We start from the raw sequence: 26,592 nt of genomic DNA, 5'->3' as shown, positions 1-26,592 counted from the left end.
ACACACTAGATTGATCTCAGGGACGTAGACGCCTGGTCTTGTCATTTTCCTATGAACATGTTCTTGGTCATCCATGGTCTGAAGAAGAACAGCTCCAGGCCCACATCGGCCTCCTTCCCAGGAGAACAAGAATAGAAAGACCTCACATGTGCACGGGTTCCACTTGGGTATGCACAGCGCACAGTAGGCACTTGGTCAGTGGGTGTTGAAGAAGTGAAGGGGTCCCCTACCACCCACTTTCCTGGCCACCCCTCATCCTTACTCAGCTTAAAGGACCGCCGCGTCGTGCCTTGACTGAGCCCCTGTGCTCCTCTGCCAGACTCCCCCCACCCCCTGTATTCAGAAGCCTATGTGATGCTTAGACTCCCCATTTGAAGCTCCTCCTGACCCCCCGGTATGGTTGGCTGCTCCGTCATTTTGTTCTCCTGGCGCTGTGTTCCTACCTCTGTTACAGCATTTATTTTGTCAGTTTCACTGTGGGTTTTCCTGCCCCATGAAATGCAGATCGACGGGCCCCACGGAGATACCCAAGAGGGGTTACTTCTTTCCAGCGTGGCCCTTCCCACATGCCGTGAACTTCGCCAGCTGGGTCGCTTCTCCTGTTCATTCCCGGTGGTTCTTCCGTGGCCGTCCCACGTACCGGGTCTCACGGCGCTCCTTACCCCGGAGCTTTGTTTGGGATCATTGTGCTTTGCTTTCCCACCCCCGAGCCGATGGTAGAGGCGGAGGCGTAGGGTGGCCACCTTGTGCGCCCCCAGTTCAACCAACTGTTGTTATCTATATGATACATTGGGTTTCTGCATGAGGTTTTATCCCCGACAATTATTCCACGAAACTAATAAATAACAGAAACAAGCAACAGTACAGATCTTTTAGTAACCACACTGTACTCCCACTTCCTGGCTTCTGCCTGATTGTCTGTATAACAGCCGTCCGCCAACTGCACGATGGTCCTGTGCTCTCACACCTGGAGAGGACACAGGTGGGCCCAGGCCCCAGGCTGTCGGCTGCAGACACAGGGTGTGCCTGAAACTTGTCAGGCCTTTGTAGCAAGCACCACAGACGGTGGTTCAGATTGATTTCTCATAGCTCTGGAGGCTGGACAGTCCAAGATGGAGGTGTAGGCAGGTCCGGTGTCAGGAGGGCTGTCTCTCTGACTCCCTGACTTCTGTCTGTCTTTCCATTGGAAGCTCATATGGCAGAGAGGAAGCACCTGTCCTGTCTCTTCCCATCAGGGCAGTATTCGCATCGTGGGGGCTCCACTGTCATGACCTCATCACCCCCAAAGGCACACCTTCGTATGCTACCACATTGGGGGTAGGATTTCAATGAATAAATTTGGGGTAATGCAAACCTTCAGTCTACATCAGGGTGGGTTCCCAGAACTCTGGCTGCAACTCAGGTCTTTAGGTCTGACAAAAAAAAAAAAAATCAATCTGTAAATATTTCCGTTACTCTTTCTGTTTGATAATCATGGACAGTGTTATTCCAATTAAATTGGACCCATGAAGGAGGAAGACAATGAGGGACAGGGGAAGAAAGGAACAGATTTTGTTCGTTGGTTTTAATATTTTTATTAGTGCTGCCATTTAATTCAGGGTGTTCAACAGAGTGGGAGATGTGGTAGTTGTAATGGTTTTGAAATTGGTTTTTCTGTGGTTAAAAACCTTGCAGAAATGATCTACATATCAGGTGAACTCTTAAATCAAATCAATATTAGGTCTCCCAGCAGATCAATGAGTCATCAAACTTATCTGCTGCTGTAACATTTAGGCAGAAGCCTTTTTTAAAAGTAAAGAGATATTTCTTCTGTTCTTATCTGAACATGAATTGACAAATATGTAATTACTCATTTGCTATTAGAAAGTGCTCTGTCCTTTCTCCCAACAGTATTAAACTATTTTTTGTCAGACATGGAAATTAATCATTAGAGAAAATGAGGAACTGAAGAAACAGTGAGGCTTGTAATATCAGCAGCGCGTAATGCATGGAAATATATTCTTTACGCAGAAGCCGTGACTGAGAAAGCTTAATTGTTTCATAGAGACAAGGACATAGGCTTTGAAGCCACACAGACAGGATTCAATAGCTGTAAAAGTGTGTCTTATTCTCGCCAAGTTTCATCATCTATAAAATGAAAATAGTAATGATTTTTGTCCAGTAGATAGACAGGTATTTGTAAATTCCTCTTCCAGTATGTGACACATATTGGATATTTGGCAAACCAAACCTATTAGGGCTGTTTCATATAGAAACAGAAGGAAGTGCAGAGCGTGAGCAGTGGGTCAGCCAAGAGCTCCCCAGAGGAGGAGGGCGGTCCAGGCCCTCGGACTTGCTGCTCAGATTTCAGAGAACAGGTTGGCCGATTGTAGGAGGTGAGCCCGGGTAGGAGGTGAGCCCGGGGCTCAGGACGTGTCCTGGGCTGTGAGCTGCTGCCGGGAAAGCCAGGGCCCCTTTCTTCTCTCAGCTCTGCAAGCCTCCCCCGCCATGTCTATGGGATGTGAGAGCGCACGTGGAAGTCACGGATGTAAGTGACACATGCGGTGACACCTGCTGCACAGACTTCAGCTGGTGACATGATCGACATCACCTATGATGTCGCAGACGGCATTTATATTAAATGCTGGTGCCCTGGCACTGGCCTCATTCTTTCCAAGCTGTTCACTGAGCTTCGTTTCTGCGAATCCGGCTTTCTCCCAGAGCTGGGTTTCCTGCAGAGACCCCGGTGCTGATAGTCTAGACAGGAAATGCAAGCGTACCCGCCTCTCTCTGCACGCTGTGCCATCGCCCGGACCCTCGTACCCTCTGGCTGAGGGTTCTGGTGAGGATACAACAAAATGTTCCTGAGAAAGCTCAGCTCAGGGCCCAACGGCCCTGGGAGCCGCCGTCCACACCTCTCGCTTAGCTGACCTTAGTTTGGTTTCATTCTTTATGAGTCTTTCCTGTTTCTGAGACTCCTCAGAGAGTAAGACATGTGACAGCAGTGAACACGTGACCATCCCTTGAATCCAGAGTCTAAGCCTGCGCCTGCTCACACACAGTGCCCTCCGACGCCTACTAATTAGAACCTCACCTGATGTACTGCAGGAACAGCTACCTCCTGTGCAAGGGCATGTTTGCTGTGGAAGCCCAACAGGTGCGAGAGGGAGGAGGAATGTGAGGTATTTATCCCTCCTTTTCCCTCCCTGCTGTGTCCCTGCAAACTGGCTCTGCCCCAAGGCGCAAAGACCACAGGTCACAGCTCTTCTCAACCGGGCTGAGCCTACATGTCCGTTTTCCTCCAGGTTTCAGTACTAATTTCCCCCTGGTTGCTTCTGGCATAGGAGGTGGGAACAGCTCAGCCGGTACTAAGCCCCAGGTTCTTGCACTGTGCCTGGTGGCGTCTTGCATTGACTCTGACGGGAGCCCCTCTGTAGTCACTGCTTTTTATCATTCTCCTCCAGAGTGGCCTCGGATGCCTAGTGGGTCGCTGTTTAAGGTGAAAGAAAACGCTCGAGATTTGGGTGAACCACAGATAGCAACCTCAACCCAAAGACCCAGATGTTTAAAACAACAAAAGCCTAAAGAAGACAAGGAACCGTGCCTCTGCCTCTAGGGGACCCAAGCTATGTCCCTTTCAGCGAGCCCCTCAGGACTGCCCTCTGAGCATCCCGTGGGGGCCAGGACGTGCCAGGGAGGGAGACGAGACTGGGGGCGGGGAGGGGGGCGGGCTCCACAGACTATTTCAGGGGCCTTGCAGTTTAATGATGGCAGACAGAAATCACCAGGGTAGTTAGACCAGTACCGTGCTGGAAAGTTGTGGTTGGTATCACATGTTTTAACTGGAGTAAGCAAAAGCTATGTAACATGTACATTAAAGAAGTTTATGCCAATGCATGACAGCTGGTAGACAAATGAAAAACAAACTCCCCGTTGTTGCATTTGAAAGATAAACAGTGTCTGGAGGTGACACGCAGTCCCCATGCCAGTCCCTTCCTCACACTTCTCCCTCCGGCTTCCACTGTGTGTTCTCTCTAGGCCGGCCTTGGGTGCACGCTTTGTCCAAGGTGAGCTCCCTGAAAGCTGAGCTCCCCTTCGGGAAGCACTCTGTCTGCCACCCCACAGTGGACGGAACACGGCACTCGGTCACCCTCTGATGGCCCAAGCTAATAAGCACTCAGCCAGCATTTACTGACCACATAATGAAGGATAAATGAGGAAAGACTCACTTGTATCATGGAACAGAGTCCCCGCAGACTCTTGGTCCACTCAGTGGAACTGGAGGGATGTTCTGCGAGTTTGCTCTGGAGTCCCCAGGTCCCTCAGTTTATTTGTCAGGCCATGATTTCAAGTTACCAGTTATTGTTTCGTGATGCACTGTTGTCCTTAACATGCATAAACGCAGCCGCAGAGGGTGGAAAGATGGTGGAAGCCTGTAGGTGTATTCCAACTCTTCTATACAACGAGGGCGATTTCCTACAGTAACTCTTAGAATGAAGAGATTTAGAAGTATTAGATTTTCATCAGTTTTATTAGTTATTTATTTATTATTTTTTTTTAGAATCAAGTCTCTTTTTTTTTTAAAGATTTTTATTGGGGAATTGGGGGAATGGGAGCAGTGCTGGGGAATTGGGGGAAGGGGAACTGACAAGTTGCTGTCGTTTTGTTCTTCAATCTAGTTGTGGAGGATGTTGCTTCACTGGCCCAAGTTGGCACCATCATTGCGCTCTTCCTGGGCGAGGCAGATCAGTCGCCGGCTTCTGGACGGCCGCTCACTGCGGCTGCTGGCCGCTCACGCTGGCTGCTGGCTACACACGGTAGCCCATGGCAACCCACTGCCACAGGGAGTGCAGCCCACGCCGTCGCCGGCGACTCATGGCAGCCCAGCTCCAGGTTGAGCTGTCGTTCAGCATCTTAGCTGTGGAGGGCAGTGTCACTGGCCCTCATATGTGGGATCCGAACCGGGGCCCTCTGGCATCCCAAGCGAGTTCTTAACCATCGCGCCACTCGGCCGGCCCAGTTTTATTAGTTATTGAGTAATAATATTTTCAGAAAAACCCAAAGATAATTAAGGTATTATTTCTGATTAATGCTTTAAGTTCCTAATTATTTTAAGCTTGAAAAGATAACAACGCCAAGGGGCAATGCTGTGCAGCAGAGAGGGCACCTGAAATAACCTTGGTAAACATCCCACCCATTCCTCTCACCCACTGAGTGACAGTGGGCTCGTCTTAATTCTGGGATAGGTCCTATCAGTAGTGAGGGCTCTTAAAATGCCACTGTCTACTTTCAAGTGATAGAAACGGTAGGTGTAGTTTCTTCTTGACAATCTCCTTGGCAGAATACAGTGTTAGCAACCTTAGGCGTGTGAATCATTAGGCTCCATAATCCATCCGTGCCCTTCTAACGCCAAAATCTGTAGGGAGGAGCAGAAGGAAAACGCACTCTGGTTCTTGTTTTTCAGCCAGAGATTGTTTTCCCCACATTGAGTTAAAGACAGATGACTTTGGAGACTTAGGGTTGATTTGCCGTAACTCATTCACGTGACTTCATGGCACAGGCTGGGCACTGAGCACCCGCAGTCGTAACCGTTTGTCCCCAAGCAGGACAAGGGATGTGATTCAGAATCAAGAACTGTGCAAAAAATGAGAAATACAATGCATTGTCTTACCCACCTTAAGAAAAGACAACCACGGAAAACCTTATGAAGTCAATGGCCCTATAATTCTACTTTTGACTATAAGCTGTTCGTTTCACTGCTCTTGGTTCCATGAACAACCATCTTTTTCTTCTCCTGCCTTGAAAAAACTACGTGAAGCAAAGCAGAATGGTATCCGTTCCAAGTTGCCAAAGAGACAGTCCTGTTAATGAAGAACAATCGATCGGTGTTGGCTTTGATTAATACTCTCGTCTTCCATTTTTCCTGGCTTTTCTTTTGTGTCAGACATAATTACTTAAGGGAAGATGGAAGAAATTCCGTGGCTCCATTTTTAGCCTGAAAGTACACGATGATGTCTTGACCACCATGCGCAGTGAAAGATGAGATCCTAAGTTTACAACGCGTGTCATCTTTGTAGCCCGCCATGACCAGTTACCCCACTTTCTAGAATAAGCCATTAAAAAGGGGTTTCCTTCTGCCCTGGGTCACACTGTGTTTCTCCACTTATCGCTATAATGGCTACATTCATAGTTTTTGTTTCCTTAAGTTTGGAATAATTTAAGAACACATGAATGATACTGGTGTAATAGTCTCTTTTTGTTTATACGGTAACACCTTGGTTTGTGAGCATAATTCATCCCGGAAACAAACTACTCCTATTGCAAGACATCGCTCATTTACCACGTTAAAATGTATTAGAAAAGTTTGCTCATCTTGCGGAACACTTGCAAACCACGTTCCTCGCAATCCAAGGTTTTACTGTGTTCCAAAGTGTGGCAAGAAAGGAGGAAGGTTCATCTTATGTCTGTAGTTCTAGGCCTCCTGTCAGCATCTCAGCTTAGGAACAATCATAGAACTGGGCCATTTCTCTATTTCCAAACTACTGTTGTCCCTCATGTGCATTATGGCACCAGCCTCACCCCCTCCCCTGTCTCTGCTGTCCCCTCCAGCCTATCTCCACACCACATCCGGTGATCTTAGAGGGGTGTCAGGGGAACCCCATCAGTCTCCTGCTCAAAACCCATCAGCGGCTTCCCATTGCAGCCAAAATAAATCCATACTTTTATTACAAGACCACAGGACTGCCTTCCGTCCCCACCCTGTCTGCTCTACCCCTCGCCTCCTCCGCTGGCTTTGGGGGCTGTTTCTGAAACACCCAGACACACTGAAACCTGCTTTGCTCTCCCGTTCCCTCAGTCGGAAATGCTCTCCCAAGGGAGCCTCCTTCCTCACTCCCTGGACATCATTTTCCAAATGCCCCCTTCTCCAAAAGGCTCTCTCTGGTCACCCCACCTTGCACGCACCTTGGTCCCCCACCATTGTATCTCTTCCTGTTACCTGCCCTGGTTTTCACTGGATCACTTTTCACATACACCATATATGTGTGCTGTGTGTGCATACTTACTGCGTGTTTGCATGAGTGTGTGCACACACCTCATTTATAGCCTGTCCTCCACCGCCCACCCTAAAATGTAATCTTCGTGAGGACAGGTGTTTTTGTTGCCTTTCTTCACTGATAGACACGCCGAGCACGGAGCAGAGCCCCAGGCACACAGCAGTTGCTGGTTGTACATTTTACGCGGGAATGACTGAGTTTTATAGTTACGCGGTGGCGTACAGGCATGTGACAAAGGGATGCTCATGCTTTCCTTTAATTCGGTTCTTATATTTCACATCTTGTTCATGAATTCAACTGTCACACATTCAGGAAAGGCCAATAGCTGTCCTGGAAATGATAAAAATATGTCCCTTCCCTAGGGAATTACAGTCTACTGGTGTTTCCATTTACGTAAATATAGTACATGTTTGTCAGACAGAGAACTGTAATAAAGGTAACAACATTTATTGGGGGTTGAATAAAAATAGAAATCTATTACCTTTCAAAATAGTAGTAGATCAACCCTTAAAAGGTAAGAACACGCACAAAGAGAGGACATACGCCTTATTAAAGTCGGTACCGAGCAAGTCGAGTCAAAACATTGTCTTTATTCGGCCTTGTCGATGTCTGGATCTCTGGAATATTTCCTTTAGAGCCACTTGCTAGGCATTGGTTAAGGAACAGTCGTGACTCTTATCAGAGTCACACGTGTTCCTGGAAGAGTCACACATAATTGGATAGCTCATCAATTACAAAAAATACTGCAGTCTTAGAAGCACTATGCCCGTTACATGGAAGGGAACATGAAAACTGCAAGGCATTCATTACTTTTTGCACGTTTCTATAACAAAGTCATGGCAAATGGTAGTAAAATCTCATTATCAACCTAAAGCCTGTGCTCCAGGACTTCAGAAAGTACCACAGTCCCCCCCACTCACGGTTTCAGTACCTGCAGCCAGCCGTGGTCTGAAAATATTAAATGGAAAATTCTAGAAATAATTCATAAGTTTTAAGTTGCTCGTGATTCACTCTAAACGGTGCGATGAAATCTCACGCCATCCTGCCAGGAGGTGAGCATTCCTTTGTCCGGTGTCCCCACGCTGTCCACGCTCCCCGCCCGAGTCACACAGCAGCCACCTTGGTTATCAGATCCAGTGACAAGACACCACAGTGTTTGTGCTCAGGTGACCCTTTTACTTCAAAATGGCCCCAAAGCTCAAGAGTAGTGATGCTGGCAATTCAAATATGCCAACAAGAAGCTGAAAGTCCTCCCTTTAAGTGAAAAGATGAGTGCAGTGTAGTAAGATAGAGACAGCATTCACGTCACGTGACCTTCATCGCAGTGTATCATCATAATTGTTCTGTTTTATTATTAGTTATTATTCATTTCTTACTGTGCCTGATTTATAAATTAGACTTTATCATAGGTGTTATATACAGGAAAGATGGTTTGATACTATCCACAGTTGCAGGCCTTCCTGGGGTCCAAGTGTATCCCCATGAATAAAGGGGGGCTGCTGTACTCTGTAATACAGTTTCCTCACGCCTCTGCTAAATGAGTCCATTTGTCACTGAGGTGATGACAGAGACGCACTTGCTTTTAGAAAGGTCATTTGAAAAATTGCAGTGACAGAAAGCCCCGGCCTCTCCAAATTCCCTCCCCAAATTCGGAGCCTGAAGTGAGAGGGTTGTGGGCGGGCGTTAGTCAGAGGGGACAAGGGGACAGAGGACGCAGTGGGGCTGTTAATACACCTGAATGACTCACTTAATAAGAGGAGGCTTCCCAGGCTGCAGAGGCCCCTCCTTAATCTCCTCGGCCTAGAGGATGCTTTGTGTGGTTTCTACCTTGAAGCTTTACTCCAGAAATAGTTTCCAGCTGGCATTTTCATCAGGCCATAATTTCCCAGGTCACCAGATATCTTGTTCTATTAACCCTCACAAGAATAATCTGTAAAAATTGGCATGGTTTGCTTTACTCATCTACAAAGAAACACGTTTAATTTCCTAATAACATCGTTGCAGCCACTCAGCTTGTTATTTAATTGCTGGAAATACTGCTCCTTGTCACGTTGGTTTTCAGAGGACCTTGTTGCTACATTATTAGTGTGTGATTTATTTGGATCGTAGTAGGCAGGAGTGATTTGTAATGCTGCTACAGAAAAAGCCTGGCCGGCTCTTCTCTGCACTGGGGTTCTGACGCTAAGCGCTCTGCTTTGTCGCACATTTTGACAGTAGAGAAAATAATAGCCCCATTAACCTCTAACAGTTGTGTAAAGGTTTAATAAAACACGGGGGCTTATTGCTGCAATCTACTCTGTTCCATCATAAAATGTAATAATGTGGAGTTTTGCAATTGCTAAAGACCCGTGTTTTCCTAACAAAGATCCATCCCCATGTAGCATGAATAGACTGGATTGCATAAACGGCATCACAAATCAGGGAAGTAAATTATGCTCACAGTTTCTAAACAGGCCTTTGTCACTGCAGGAGCTAAAATATCTTTGAAAACACTGTGCTAAACTTTGCTCGAAGGGAACTATGGTCTAGATGCATGGATGAGCAGAGCCTCACTGGCGGCTGGGAGCCCAGCTAGGCGGTTGGTCAATTATAACATTTAGCACGCCATTTGCATATATGATTTCTTAACTCACCAGAAAAAAAGGATCTGTTAATATGTGTAAAGCAAGATGCAGGCTGATTACATTATAGATGGGGACATGGTGCTGTACCCCAGTAGAAGGTCACACGCTTTGGAAATGGTGGTGGCATACGATTATAGAACATAATTGATCTGCTACAGGAAACAGCTCACTTTGCCCAATGAGCAGAGGAGGCATTCTTTCACTCCAAAATGTGAACGGGAAGCAAACCCCAGGTCAAGGCAGATCTGAAAGGACAGGACAAATCCTAGCGTTCCCGTAGCTGTTTTTGTAGAGCCCAACGCATCATGAGTTCTCATCAAATGCTATAAAAGAGCTCAATCTTTGTATAACCCAAGCTTGGGAGAGTCGTGGGGTTATGGCATTTGGGCATCCACACACATAAACTAACTCCATGGCAGTCAGAAGAGGGAACCATTCTTTTGTTGTAATTAAATTACCTTACAGGGTGGAATGTTTGTTAACGAGTAGGTTCAGTCAGAAACTCTAAAGATTAAATTAATTGATCATGGTAGATTCTTTATGAATCAAAGCCCTCCATTTTAGACACAAGGAGGCTAAGTTGGTGAGTTCAATTCATTAGCCCTGATATGAAGATAAATCGGAGGACTGGAGCCGAAAATCAAGAAACTCAAGGAGAACTCAGGAGAAATGCACTTCCCTTAAGCCTCATCATTTTATTAAAAAATGAATTTTAAAGGCATAATGAGAAAAACGAAAATATTTTGAGCTTAAGTCCTCTCATTGGAGTGCACATAGAAACATAAAATTTACAGAATCATAAAATTGAAATTGACTTCCACTTTTCATGGAGAAGTCAGTTTGCCCAGACTTGATAACTTTTCCTCATTGAATGAGAAACGCAGACATAAATGAAGTGATATTGACCAAATGGTGATTACACTTCAAGTAATCTGTGTTTGTAACACGGAACATGTAAGAGGCATAGATACCGCGTGTCTGTTAGACTCGGGAGGCGGGGAGAGACCCACCTCTGTCCAGTTTCCTGGGGAAGCCACGTGGAGAAAAAGCCATGTGGAGATCCAGACTCGGGAGAGGCCGGTGAGTCCACACCCTCGGTGCGTCACCGTGACCCTCTGACATGTGCCCTACAGAGTCTTTAGAACATTGTACTTAGTTGCCAATCTTTCTATTTCACTGTCTATTTTGAAATGATTATGAAGCTTTTCGTGTGGCTCCCTAATTCCGAGTGCAAACTCTGGGACCAGATAGTGTGGGTTCAAATCCCAGTGCTGACATATTTTGAAATGATTATAGATTCTCAGAAAGTTGCGATAACACTGACAGGGCAGCCCTGTACCTCCCCCCAGGTTCCCAGAACGGTGATGCCTTCCCCAATGAGAGCACAATCTCAACTCTGGAAAATCTGCGTTGCCACAACCCACAGAGCCGGTTGAGAATTCACCAGTTACATGCGCTCGGGTGTGTGTGTGTGTGTGTGTGTGTGCACGTGCACACATATGCGTGTGTGTAGTTCTGTGCGATTGCATGCAGGTGTGCATTCTCGTGAGCACCACCACCATGGCGGTGCCAGCAGTACCATCACCACAAGCCTTCCTGCAGTGCCCTTTGTAGCCACAGCCTTGTCCCCAAACCCACTCGTCTCTTCTCCATCTCTGCTGGTTTGTTATTTCAAGAATATCACAGAAGTGGACTCATGCAATCTGTAACCTTCGGTGATTGGCTTTTATCCCAGTGGCTGTGTGATCGATAGTTTGTTCCTTTTCATTGCTGTGTGTTATCTCACGGCACAGGTGTACCACAGTTTAACCACGGGCTTGGAGAAAGATAGGGTGGGTTTGTTTTCCCAGCCTTTACCTGTAAAGAATAAAAGTGCTAGAACATTGTGCCTAGAATGGGTTTTGCTTGAGCCTGGGTTTTCATTGCTCTGGCATAAACGCCCAGAAGTGTAATTGCTAGGTCATCTGATTTTTGCATGTCTAGATTTATAAGAAGCTGCCAAACCAATTTCCAGGGTGGCTGTCGCATTTTACTCACCCACAAACAATGTATGTGTGATTGTTTCTCAGCATCCTCACCAGCGTTTGATATTATGACTTAAAAAAAAATAGCCATTGTGATAAGTAGGTAGTGATATCTCATTATGCCTTAATTTGCACTTCCTTAATGGCTAATGACAGACATTGAGCATAGTTTTCTGTGCTCATTAGCCATCTGTATATCGACTCCAGTGAAATGTTAGTTTGCAGTTTTGCCCACTTTATATTTGGATTTCTTTTTCTTGTTGAGTTTTAAGGGCTTGTTACATATTCTAGTCCTTTGTTGGACATGTGGTTTACAAACATTCTCTTCCAGTCTAAAGCTTGTCTTTTCATCCTGTTCAATGGGTCTTTTTCAGAACCACTCTTTTCTAGCTGATAGATTTCCATCTATAAAACATGGATTCTATTTTTTTTTTTAATGTGGGAAGGGCTGGCAACATTGAGCCCATAATTATCCGAGGCATGGACAGCAACAGCCGACTGGTGGCTGCCCTCAGCGGGATAAAATGCCCTCATTCATAATGCCGCCATCGATCAGACATTTCCCTGGGGGTTCAAGTGAGCTGTACCAATCATGAAATAAGGGGGTTTAAATTGTGGAAATGACATTTAATCCAAATGATAAAAAAATAAAAGAAATACAGTTTACAAATTCTTATTGATTTTCCCCCCAGAATTCTTAATCTTCTATTTCTAGTTTGGATGTATATTTTTAGGCTTAAAAAGGAACATTCTGCTTCCCTTTCTTACTCTGCTGTCTTGGCTGCAAAATGGAATCGCCTTAATGTAAATCATGAGGGATATGTGCTGACAACATTTTAACTTCAAAAGCGTTCACGATTTTATTATTTTTTTTTACTAATCTATCCTAATTAATCATGACACTAATTGGATTAAATTGGATAATTTAATTACGGCACATACTTAGATTTATTTGGTACAGCACTTGTTTTGTGATATCCCTTGTGTTCGATGCATTTACATTATTTTCATAAAGAGAGAGCAGCAGGAGAGAAGCACTAGAGGTAGTTTATTCCAGAGAAGGATAGTAAATGGTGTTTCCAGATATGTGAACATCTATGGGAAGTCAAGGACATAAGCTGAGATTAACAAATTGGGGGATTAATGGAGGCTTTGGAGGTGAAAAGCTCCGTATTTGCAAACTCTGTTCATTGCAGTTGTTGTTAGGATACTTGCAGGGAGTTCAATTTGCTTGTTAAATGGCCTATTTCATAGTTTGAACAGCCAGTTTGAAAGGCATATAAAATAGTAGGAACCACGTGACATCCACACAAGATCCCTTCATTGTGTATCTGGGAAAATCACAGCTTTAAGGAGAAAGTTCAAGTTCAGTAAATTTTCCACACTCCCCTAAAGAAAATGTCCACAGCATTTCTGTGCGAATGGGCGTGCAGGGAACATGCCACAGGCCTGTAGGGCTCCGGCCCTGGGACGTGACCCCATATAGGAATGGGGACTTGGGACGGTCCGATTCGTGTGTGATTCTTAAAAACACAGAAAAGAATTAGAAAAGTATCAAATGCACTAGCTGGATGTATCATGTAAAGAGTATGGTGGTCATTTCTATGAAATAAAAAGAGAATCCTATTGTAAATCAAAGAAGTATTTGCTGATTGACCTGTCATGTAAGGAGGTTGCTCAGAATAGGGTTTAGCTATAAACTACCCCTCCAGCCAAGCAAACTGCCTTTTACCCACTTTCAGGGATTTTTCTAGGATCCATATAACAATTATCTGTGACATATTTTGACCCAATTGTAGTTTTACATCACATGCTGTTTACATTTACAATGGCATATTTAAACTAGCTTTAGGAGGATAACTTAATTTCTGTTTTTCATTCCTTGTAGCAATGCAAATCAAACGAAAATATCTTCTGTGGATGTTCCTGTAAAATTATGACACTTACGTCAGTACTATCATCCTTCAAAATAATTTTCTTCCATCCTATTACTGTTCTCTTCCGTATCTGTGATAAACGCTATCATAATGTGAAGCCAGACTTGTGTTACTCATGATATTTATATTAATATTCCTCCTGTTAAGAGGATTCATCAGAGTATACTTTGCTAAAACTAGGCTTTAGTGTACCGGACAATTTGAACAATCCTTCTGTTTTGTTTTGTTACTCAGCATTTCTTATTGGGCAGTAAATGTTTTCGTGAAATTACATTAATTAGCATATTCCACTCTACAGCACTGCCATGTTGATGGGGTTGAGGGCTTTGCCTGTGTTCCAAGGTCTTCAAAGCGTTGCTGCACCTGTGAGGTAGATCTGAGCTTGTGACAGTGTCCTTGAGGCCCGTTGTGACCTGGTCCCTCTGTGCTTCTCAAATAGCATCACCCTACACCTGAGCAACACACACACACACACACACACTCATGTACTCACGCGCACACACACACACTCACATGCACATATGCACACACATACACGCACACATGCATACATGCACACACACACTTTCAAGCCCCCTTCCTGTTTTATTTTTATCTCTTTTCCTTATCTAATAACTCTATATATACACATATGTGTATTGAGTGATCTCACATTTATTGTCTCTCACAAAAATCAGAATGGGGACTGTGATGTTATATTCACTGTTGACCTGCACTTGGGACATGGTGGGGACTCACTAGATATATGTTGGATGAATTAATGAATCCAACTGCAGCTGCCTCCTTTGCATCATTTCACTAACAATTCCAAAATCGAGTCCTCAGACACCCCTTCCCTAAACACCCTCCCGAGGTTAGCCCTCCTCACCTCCTCACAAAAGTAATACACCACATTACCCTGCTCTGATTGCAGACACCTGTCAGTAATTGAAAATATTTGTTCATTTAGGTTTTTTTTTTCTTTTTCTCTTAGGATATAAGCTTCTTGATAAGAGACCTTGACTTGTATTTGGTTGTATACCCAGAATATATTATGCATATCACATAATAAATATTTGATAAATAGTATTGATTTATTGACTGCCTGCCCAGTTTTACTCACCATAGCATAGTACTGGCACAGAGTAGGTTGCCCTGTCTGTCTGTCTATCAACTATCTATATGCCATCTACCTACCTACCTATTATCTATCTATCTAGCTAGCTATCAATCATCTATCTACTTACCTATCTATCCATCTACCATCTATCTATATCTCATGTATATATCTATTGCCTACCTATGTATCTATTGTGAGCTACATACACAATAAGCAGATATCTGATCACAGAGAATAATTTTTATATTGTACACCTTCTCTAGAGTATATTGATATTGCTATTATTTTTATTTGTATTAATAAAGAAAGCAAATTCAAGTTAATCATTTGGAAAATGGGATCACATATCTTATCTTTAAGATATAAAGACCAAAGCACAATTAGCATATTCAAATTTTCCATAGAAGCAATACTAATATCTAACAAGTTTTTTGTTGTTGTTTGTTTGTTTGTTTGTTTTTAATGTGCCTTAAGGTCGACAGGTCTCAGAATATCCTACAGTGGAAGGCATATGAGCATAGGTCAGACTTTCCCTATTTTCCTCCCGAAAGTTCATTCTCAGAAATCTTAATTCAAGTGTAGATGTCAGTGGCTTGGGGTGAAATGAGGTACGTTTGAGCTGACGAGCTCCTTGAAGAGCATTTTTCCCCAAGTCCCTCCCTTTGGGTACGTGGTACCCCGCAGCCAAAGATGACTGAGGAGCGCACATCATGCTGGTGTTGGCAAAATCTCAGGGGCAGGGCATGAAGGGTTTTGTCCCAGGAAAACTAAAACGTTAAGGGTGTAAAAATTTAAAGGAGAAACAATTTAGGACAACGTTAGCGACAATAAATAGCTAAAATGGGACCCACCAGATGTAGCAATTTTTCCTCATCTCCCTCAGTGAATCAGAGACTGAATTGCAAAGTTGACTTGAGGTCTGATCCAGAGCGTGAAATTCACTATTATAGTCTATTCATAACGAGACGGGACCCAGGTCTGATACCTCATGATCAAGGTGATGACCATCATTCCAGGGAAACGAAAGCAGAACGCTGAATTAAAGATAATCTTAGAATGGATTTTCACAATGAAATGTGCGTGATGCTGAAGCCATATAAGTTATAGATTCCAATTCTTTAAGACCATACTCAAGTTACATACTTTATTCATTTTTCCATCACTGCACCTGCATGCCTTTTTTAAACCAAGAGGAATTATTAAATGAAATAGCAGTAAACCTAACTTCCTAATTTCTAAAATAGTAATGATAATATCTACCTTATAGGGTCATTTTAATCATTTACTACAGTTCATATGAAACACTTAGCCCAGTGCTTGGTACAGAGAAGCACTGAGTAACAATGTCCATTGTTACTATTTATTTTCCTTTGGACAGAAACCACAGGGTAAAACACTGATCATAGTTACATGTAAATGTAGTAATGTTTCTACTTTCAATTTTGTTCAGGCAGACCATAAACATTTTATTTTGAAACATCAATTTTTAAAGACCTTGTTTTAAAGACTATGAGAGATTATAAACTATGTTACACACCGGAAGTTCCTAACATTCTCTCCACGGAGACAGATTTGATAGAGGATGTCCACATGTGTGGTCCAGAAGACAAGCCACACAGGTCACCAAGATAGTGACCACACCTTCCCTACACACACACACACACACACACACACACACTCACTCACACACACTCACTCACACCATGCCAGTCAGTGTCCTGACTTCTTTTTTTATTGGAATGTGATATTCATTTTAAGACACTAATGCATTTGCATAATTAAATAATCCACTTAATGACTTAATTTATAAAATAAGCATATGGGTATTTTAATGTTTTTAGAAACTGAACTGCACCACATAACAAGGAAGCACGTTAAGGTTGCTGGGTACAGGCATAGCAAAGGTAAAGGCAGCTTCCAGCAACTGGAGTGCTTCAGCCTTCCTACAGCTCCACTCAGCTCTTTTTATTATTATTAAAAATTTATTGGGGTGACAATGGTCAACACAACGACATAGGTTCCAAGTGCACAATTCCATAATACATCATCTATACTGCATATGTGTTCACCGTGACCCAGAGGCAGCTCTCCACGCAGCCCTTAAGAAAAACCAGCTAAGTAAAAGACTGTTATGAGCGTGGCCGTGCTGTTACCACAGGGATAACTTTGAATCATGTCTAGTTAATACAAAAACATTGTAAATGTTGGCTAATTCATGCATGATTGCCAACTACGTCTTTGGAACACATCCCCATCTGACCAGGACAATCACTGCTCTGCCCCAATAGTTAAAAACCCACGAAACCAAGGTAAGGGTTCACCCACATGCGGGTCACAGTGCTTTACAGTATTTTATCCAAAGCTTGTGAATTTGACATTTGTGTTTGAGGCTTATTATTTTATGTTTCCTAATGTATGAAATCCATTTAAGAGCCTCCCCCACCATGTTAAAATATTTTGTCTAGTGTGGGTCAACACTTACTGTTGACATTTTGTAACATTTGTGTTACTTAATCACTTAATTTAATTAGTTGCAACTTAATTTTATTCAGTGTTTATATGAAATGCTGGGGAAAATAGCCTTTTAGAGATCCTGTTCTTTCTTTCTTTCATTTCTTTCTTTTTTTGAGCCGACGGGGATGGAATCATGGTGCCACCACTAATGTGGCATGGCGAGGTGGTGACATCGCCAAAGTCACTTCATGTCTCTGGGCCTCTGAGATGAGCTGTCCTGAGCTGGGTATCAAGGAAGTTATCAGTGAGAATGGCTCCTTCCTGTGTAAAAGAAAATTGAGACAGTGAATCAAAGTCAGGACAAAATGCTTGTCTATCTCCAAGAATCAATCTATGGCTGCTTCTAAATGTCTGGCGTACCCTTGATTTTCTAAATATTTTTTCTAACGGAGACACTGGCACTTCAGATGGCATAAGCTAGTGTCCTGTGTGGGGCGTGCAGTACAAGAGTTAAGTGGCCAGGCAGCTACAACAGTCCATGAAGTGACCCCCTGATAAGTCTAGTGCCCAGATAATCTTTACAACGTTATTGACTATATTCCCCATGCTGTATTTCACATCCCCATGACTATTTTTTAACTGCCAATTTGTACTTTTCTAATCCCTTCACCTTTCCCCCATTCCTATCCCGCTCCGTCTAGCAACGCTCCATTTCCTCTCTGTATCTAAGCCCATTTCAGTTTTGTTTGCTTGTTTATTCTTTTTTGTTTGCTCATTCTTTAGATTCCACATACGCGTGAGATCACTGCGTTATACACCTGAAGCTGAAGTAGAATAATATTGAATGTCATCTATAATTATATATGTATTATAATATTACATATATAATATTAATGTATTATATTAATGTTAAATATATATATATATATATTTAAACGGGATGTGGAGTACAGCATAGGGAATAGAGTCAATGGACTTGTAACAACTATAGCCGATGTCAGAGGGGTAGTAGATTTGGGGGTTATCACTTTGTGAGGGATGTAAAAGTCTAAATATTATGTTGCTTTGTACACCTGAAACTAATAAAGAAAAAAAGTTAAAAAAGAAAAAAGTAAGTGGACCATCCTGGGGAGTGTTAGTCCATGGGTAGTCTGAACCCTGTGGCACAGAGCTGCAAGTTCTGCAATTGACATGATGCTAACTGAGTAAGTGAGAAGGCGGGGGTGGGGGGTGGGGGAAAGGGTCTGCAGCTACTGAAACTCATGGCATGCCTTAACCCTGTTATTATGGAGAATGTTAAACATACGTGAAAGCAGAGAGAGTCCTTCAAAGAACCCCTAATGAATCCATCGTGGGCATGCCATTATTTGTAACTCATCTATCTACCTACTCAGAATTTTTTCCTACAGTATCTTAAAGCAAATACCAGATATCACGTTATTCTACTTGTAAATACTCACAGATTTCCCAGAATGTCATAAAGTTGGAATCATACAGTATGCAGCCTTTTCAGACTGGCTTCTTTCACTTAGTGATATGTGTTTAAATTTCCTCCATGTCTTTTTATGTCTTGATAGTTTTGTTTGTTTGTTTTGATGGGTTCTTTGGTTTTTAGTCCTTGCCTGGATGGGCCACAGTTTGTTTATTCTTCACCTACTGAAGGGCATCTTGGTTGTTTCCAAGTTTTGGCAACTATGAGTAAAGCTGCTATAAATATTCATGTGCAGGGTTTGTGTAGACATAAGTTTTCCACTCCTTTGGGTAAATACCAGGGAACACCATAGCTGGGTTGAATGGTAAGAGTAGGTTTAGTTTTGTAAGAAATCACCCAAATGTCCTCCAAAGTGGCTGCACCATTTAGCGTTCTCACCAGCAGTGGACGCCGTTCCTGTGGCTGCACCGCCTCCAGCATCGGTGTGGTCAGTGCTCTGGATTCTGGCTCTCTGATGGGTCTGTAGTGGTGTCTCACTGCTGTTGTAATTTGCATTTCCCTGATGACAGATGATGTGGCGCATCTTCTCATGAGCTTACTCGCCATCTGTGTGTCTTCTTAGGTAAAGCATCTCTCCAGGTCTTTTTTTTTTTCCCCCCCATTTTAATTGGGTTGTGTGTTTCCTTATTATTGAGTTTTAGGAGTTCTCTGTATATTTTGAATAACAATTTTTACCAGATATGCCTTTTGCAAATATTTTGTTCCCATTCATGCCTTGTCTTATTATTCTCTTAACACATCACAGAGCACAAGTATTTAATTTTAATGGTGTCCCGCTTCTCAAATTTTTTACAGATCATACTTTTGCTATTGTATTCAAACGGTCATTGCCAAACCCAAGGTCATTTAGATTTTCTCCTGTTGCCTTCTAGAAGTTGTATAGTTTTGCATTTTACGTTGAGGACTATGGTCCATTTTGAGTTCATTTTTGTGAAGGGTGTGAGATCTGTGTTTAAATTCAGTTTTTTTGCATGTGGATGTCCAGTCCTTCCAATGCCATCTGTTGAAAAGTCTGACTTTGCTCCCTTGTATTGTCTTTACTCTTTTACCAGACAAAGGTCAGTTGACTATGTTTGTGGAGATCTGTTTCTGGGCTCTCTATTTTATTATTTTCCTCTATTTGTCTATTTCACAACTATCATGCTGCCTTGATTACTTAGCTTTGTAGCATTCTTTATTCTTTATAGCATGTCAGAATTTGTATCATGCTACACTTTCAACCAGGATTTTTAGAACGTAAATTTGTTTCTTAAGTTGAGGAAGAAAAAGTAATCCAGAGTAGCCTAGAGAAATCTTGCAGGAGTGACACTAAATTTCAGTTTATAAAACAAAAAAAAACAAAAAAAAGAAAGAAATGTAGAATTCATTTTTCCTGGTGTTTGTTTTCAATATTTCATTTTGTAGATAATAATTATAAATCGCTGCTAATACTTATTAGGGCTGTGCATTATAGCAAAGTTTTACACGCATTCTAAAAAGTACCTTTTACATTCCTTCTGAGCGGGAATTAATATGTCCGTTTTGCCAAAGGAACCGAGGCTCACAGGGTGAGAAACATGCTCATGTAACATCGCAGATCCAAGGGCTGATGTCTGAAAGCCAAGCACCTCCCACAGCACATGATCCCCTCTTTGTAAATGTCACTGGATGGCTAAACCTTCTACTGGCACTTAAAAAAAAGAATTTTAAGACTGACCACGTTTAAAATTGATGCTTTACATTTCTTTTATATTCCACTTCAAAATAAAAGAAATAATATCTGTGATTTGGGATAAAAGAAAGTACTATTGTATTTGCTCACTTATTCGTGCTACAAGTATTTATTGTGCCCAATTTATGTGTATAAGTGAGATCGTACAGTATTTGTGTTTCTCTGTCTGACTGATCTCACTCAGCATAATGCCCTCCAGGTTCATTGATGTCATTGCAAATGGTAAGGTTTCCCTCTTTTCTGTGGTTGAATAATACTCCATGGTGTGTGTATCTATATACCTCTATGTATACTATCACCTCTTCTTCCTCCATTCATTGGCTGAGAGACACTGTGTTACTTCTATATCTTGGTGTCTGTGATTAGTGCTGCAGTGAACTTGGGGGAACACAGATCTCTTTGAGGTGGTGATTTTGTTTCCTTTGGGTAAATACCCAGAAGAGGGGTTGCTGGATCGCATGGTGGTCCTATTTTTAATGTTTTGAGGAACCTTCTTATTGTTGTCCGTAGTGGCTGCACCAACTTACATCCCCACCATATGCTGACCCTTCTAAGTGCAGATTGCCTGAATCTAGAAATGCTGGTTCCTGGATGAACTCGCTTACTGCCCTTTCTTCCACAGGCAGTTTAATGGTAAATTTTTGCCCAACTTTCTTCCACATTTCAAACAGAGAATTTAGAACTGCATAAAGTACTTAGAAATGGTGATTATAGTAAGTGCTTTGATGGAAATATTGGCGCCACTGGGCATGTGATCTGCAGACGTCAGACTGAGGATGCGTCTGCATCTGCAGTATGGCTTTCTTTTCCCTCTTAAATCACTATCCCAGCCTGGGTTCAAAAGACAGTGTTATTTGATTGTGAGTAATATGTAGAGAAGATAGGATATATGCACATTAATTGGCAAGCTAGGAGAAATTCCAAAATCTACATCTAAATAGGCATGTTAAGTAATAAAGAATCATTCAAATGAAAAATACAACATTTTAAAGTTGTTGATTTTCCATGTTTAGAATAAGCCATCACTAAGTTAAAATAGAAGTGCTCCATTTTGGTGTTAACCTGTTCATTTCAATGTGTTCTCATGAGCATACATAGATCATGCCTTTCCCTCACAGGAAACAAAACTTTACATGTTTCCACATTTTCTAAAACTTAGTGTTTTAATACTGTCACCTTTTAAATCAGTAAAAAAACATCAACTAAAAATAAGCATACGGCTAGCTTAAAATTCGTAAATATCCTTTTCATCTTTAAAACCTTGGCAAGAGATTTTGATAGCGAGCTAAAGCAAAGCAGATGTAATTTAACTGCAAGAATATTAAATGTGAAGTCTGAAGACCTGGGTTTGAACTGAAGCCACCAGTTGTAGGTCCCTTGGTTCCCTCATGTGGAAAAGGGATGAAAACTGCTCAAAATAATTAGGGGTATTAAATTAAAAGGGCGTGAAAATGTTTTCAGTAGAGGAAAGACCAGGGACAACAATGATATGGAAAAGAAGTGTTTTAAAAACATTTCATTTTTCTTTCAATTTAAAATAATCCTTTAACGCGGTGCTGAAATGCCCCCCCGATCTAGGAGAACGCTGACATGCACATATGAGCACTGCAACAGAAATGGTGGTGTTATAATTTTGAACTCCCTTTAGGCAGATAGTCTCACACCATTGCATGTAATTGCGTTAGAAAAGAAGGGGTAATGAGGCAGTGCCCCAGCAAACAGCTCACTGGTGATCTTGTGGAAGCCTAAGAGAACAAAGCGAAAGCGCTCTCTTCCCCAGTCCACAACTCAACCCCAGGCATCACCATCACTATTTAAAGACTCTTTAAAGGAAGACCTCCACCCAGTGGAGAGTGTCCTGTTTCTCAAGTCCATTCCCCTCTTGTTTTGTCCTGTAGAGAGAGTTGTTTCGGGGGAGATGGATGCTAACAAAACGAAACGATGAAATGGATAAAGCAAGGTTATTCTGAGTTAGATCATTTAATTGTAAAACTGAGTTTTTCAGTAACTCCTAGTGTTGAAAATATGCATATACTTTCTGAATAGAAGTTTACTTTCCAGTGATACAAAGATCAGTGCTTTTTCATGAGAGCAGGTCTCGGGCATAATGCATAGTCAGCCCTCTGTATCTGCGGGTTTTGCATCTTTGGATTCAACCAACAGTGGATAAAAACTCTTCGGGGTCGGGCTTGGGGGCTGGGGGGCGTTACGTTACTGCTGATGTGTGCTCTGTAGTTAGTTCTACAATAGTTGAGTCAGTACTGCACATGTACAGACTTTTCTTCCTAGTCATTATTCCCTAAACAATGCAGTGTCACAGCTATTTACACAGCATTTATACTGCCTTAGGTATCGTAAGTAATCTGCAGATTGTGTAAGGCACACGGGACGCTGTGCGCAGGTCATCTGCAAATACTAAGCTGTTTAAAGTGAGGGACTAGAGCAGCAGGGCACCCAGGAGGATCCTGGAACCAGTTCCCAGTGGGCACAGAGAGAAGACTGCAGGTGGATTTTCTCGCCAGAGAGCCCTAGATAATAGAATTCTTTTTGTGTGCAGCCAGACGCTCTACTTAGAAGAGCGGTTTAAGCAGAGGTGGCCAAACAGCCATGCTTGCTTCAATCAGAGGCCTCTCCGGACCCTGTTGCTGCTGCATGGGGACACTGCGGAGTCACCAGACGTTCCTTCACTGTCACCTGTGGTGCTCAGATCAGTGCACGACCCACGGCCCTTGCTAACAACCTGTGTTAGAGGGGCATTGGCAGCTTTTTTTTTTTTTTTTTTTTGTGATGGCCTTGGACTTGCAATGGACTAGCTATGTTTTCTTGTGTGGAGGTAAATAATTGCATAGCTATTCAAGAATTACTCTTAAATCTCCCGAGTTGATTATTAAGTATTTTTATTATTATTTTTTAGGTTTTATTTATTTTTTTGTTTATTTATTTTATTAGTTTCAGGTGTACAAAACAATGTATTAAGCCTTTTTGTTACATGGGTAATTAGCTTAAAAGATAACTTTTCTGGGAGGGACATGTTAGGGACACGCCAATGATCTTATACTGTGAAAAGGTAATGTTGTTATGTTTATTTCTGTAGCATCTGTATTCCATTTCCGTTTTCTCCTGGCTGACAGATACACACACTCACCTTCAGGATATTACTGCAACCCACCGCCTGCGTCAGCCCTCTCAGGGAGCGGGTCCCAGACGTGTATAGCTTGAGATACTTGCGAGGACCCAGTCCCCTTAGCATGTATTTAAGATATCTGCACTTCTGAGATATGACGTGTTTACAGACAATGTATGAAATTCGATATGATACAAAGTGAAATAATTTCCCCGTGACTCACAGCGGCATGACTGAGCCTGAGCTGTGCCTGGCATGGTGGTTGGAGCACAGATTTGTCCCTGTTGTTCTGACAACAGTCCTGCCACAGGCCTAACACCACCTGCATTTCAGGAATGCACACTCAATGACTAGCGTGCCTCAGGGTGACACAGCTGGTGTGTGCTTAGGGACAGACATCAACACTACGCCCTCTGACTCCACAGTTACTGGCTCACTCAGTACATAGCGCAGTATGGGTAACAGAGGAAAATACTATGAAATCAGTGAGAAGGAAACGCATTCACAAACACAGTGCCTGTCTGACACGGACGTGGGCGGCCAGTGGGTCCGAGACACTGATGGCGGAACTGACTTTCCCACGGCGGTCAATGCTGCGAGGGAACACGCTTGTGTAATGGGAGGTAGATTCACACCAACCAGAGCTCACACCGTGTGAGAACACCCCTCTGAGACAGCCTGCGCCGCTGTAATAAAATGCCACACACCGCGTGGCTTAAACAACAGACACTTACGCGTCCCGGTCTTGAGGCTGGAAGCCCAAGGAGAAGGTGCCAGCTGGCTGGGTTCGTGCCTTGCGGGTGGGGGAGCCCTCAGCCGGGGGAGCGCGGCAGCCTCTGGGCTGTGCCCCTCTGAGAAGGGTGCTAACCCCACCTGGGGCTGCACCCCTAAGACCTTGTCCAACCCTTGTGTCCTCCCAGAGGCCTCACCTCCCGATGCCATCACGCTGGAGGCTGGGGTTTCTACCTGTGACTTAGGGGACAAGCGTTCAGGCCACAGCAGCCACCTCCTCTTAGGCTGGCCCTTTTTCCATCTAGAGTCTTCATTTGTCCACAACATAGAAACAAACAAATGAAGCCCCAAACTCCACACTGACCGAGCACTTCCTGTGGAGGCTGCATGTAAGAGTCACACATGAGCCAGACACTTGGAACACAGGACGTATGTAACTGTCATCTCCCCCGACATACGCGACAAGTAAGGGCGAGTGTCAGGTGCCACGATGGAAGCAAGTTGGTCAGTCAGTCCCCTGCACGTGGCCGGGCAGGGAGGGGAGTGGGCTCCCAGAGGGCACACGGGGGTGGCACTGGCACCGTCAGTGCTGGCAGATGGCCTCCAGGCACCTGAGCTCCTTAAGAAAGGACGTTGCATGGCAGTGGGTGCTTGTCAGTTTCAGAAAGCAGGTGTCCCTCGACTTCTGGGTGCGGAGAGCCTGCCATGGAGGTTGACCCAAACCCTTATTTCTTCAGCCTGTTTATGCTTTGTGCCCACACAAGCTTAAGAGGTGATGCTCTGCACACGGTCATTATCTTCAGCCATGTCAGAGAGATCCCCAATGACTTGCCTTGTGTGACGGGCCCTCCTGACTGTCGCGAGTCCTCATCTGCAATCTGCTTCCTTCTCGCCTTGGGAACCTTTGATCCCCGCGGATTAGGGCTGTGGGGAGGCCAGGGCTTTGCGGTCCGCGAGCGAGGGCTCTCTAGCCCTGTCCGCCCTGCGGGCCCATGACAAGCACAGGAGAAGTGTCTCCACTCTGTGTTCTCTGTGGAATGAGGATAATAGCATCGAGCATCGAGATTACTGTAGTATTAAAGGAGTACTGTTTGGAGAGTACTTAGCACAGTGCCTGGCACACAGTAAGCCTTAATTAGTAATATTGTTACATTCACAAATGAATCGTGATGCACTGCCCAATATTTCTGAGACTGTTATTTTTGTCTGTTTATAATAATGATGATGATGATGATGATGATGATGATGAGAGCAATGCCACGGTGTCATTTTTTATTTAAAAACCTCTGGTTTCTAAGGGACCTGCTTAGAAACCGATGGCTTCTTTTCAGCTATTGTCTATCCGCTAACCGACCATGTAGGACAGGGTATTTCACATCCTACTCAGAGCGATATTTATACCCATTCAGAGAATGGGCTATTTCCTTTGTATTATGGATTTCCAATAAATTATTGTGGATTACAGAATAAAGCTGACCAGAACACAACCCCGTGATATTACTGAAGATACCTCAGGATCTTACATTGTCTCAAAATCATCACCATGTATGTCAGACCACGCAGGCACCCTGGCCCTTTGTAGACGGTGGCCGATGGCGGGGGCCACACCGGTGCCCACTGCCTGTGTCTGCGCCTTTGTTCTCAGGAGAACAGCTTCCACTCCTTTGTGGACCAAAGTCCAGCACTCTGGTTATGCAGCCAGCTGGCTGACTGGGTGTGAGCTAAATATAACTCACACCATAGATGCTTTATGTGTACGTTGCAGAGTCCCCTGGCCAAGGAAGCTCCGTTATTCAAGTTAAAATTAACTTGCGAATGCAGTCTGTACGTTCTGAGAGGGCAGGCTCTTGGTGACATATTGGAAGTGTGAATGTCTTTCCTCTAAATGTCACGAGCGCGTGGCAGTGGGGCCGGCTGGTACCAAGTTCCTGCTTGTCGCGACGCTAGGACCAGTTGTGCATAGAGCTTGAGGAAAGACGAGGCTGTTTCTTCAGAAGCGTTCGTCCACATTCTTGCTAAGCAGCCGTCTCTGTGTTCAGGACCTGCCTCATTTTCATCGCACCTGTCAGGCTGGATTGTAGCCTAACAGGGTATGGGGTTGGGCGGGTCAGCACGGAAAGCAGGCAGCCAATGGAAATGCACGTAGGACTCTTACTGTGGCTCAGACACGTGACACATGTCGTTGAATGACGGCTTTCTGTCTACAGGAGCCTTTCCAAGGTCTGCATCCTGTTAGCAAGACCACAAGAATTTCCAAAAATGTCTTCCTTCTCTATATTAATTCATGTATTATTGATTCAATACATATTTATTGAAAGTCTACAATAGATCATACTATTAAAAGCTAACTTTTTTGAGAGA

At 43.5% G+C, this 26,592-nt stretch overlaps 1 protein-coding gene across 1 annotated transcript in view; it reads left to right on the top strand.

Moving 5' to 3' along the window:
* Window positions 1-26,592, top strand: part of CSMD1 (CUB and Sushi multiple domains 1) — a 1,699,370-nt gene that overhangs the window by 1,134,275 nt on the left and 538,503 nt on the right. The window lies entirely within an intron of this gene.

Source organism: Hipposideros armiger, unplaced genomic scaffold, assembly GCF_001890085.2.
Source record: "Hipposideros armiger isolate ML-2016 unplaced genomic scaffold, ASM189008v1 scaffold_185, whole genome shotgun sequence".
Lineage (NCBI taxonomy): Eukaryota > Metazoa > Chordata > Mammalia > Chiroptera > Hipposideridae > Hipposideros > Hipposideros armiger.
This window is presented reverse-complemented; position numbering and strand designations above follow the sequence as displayed.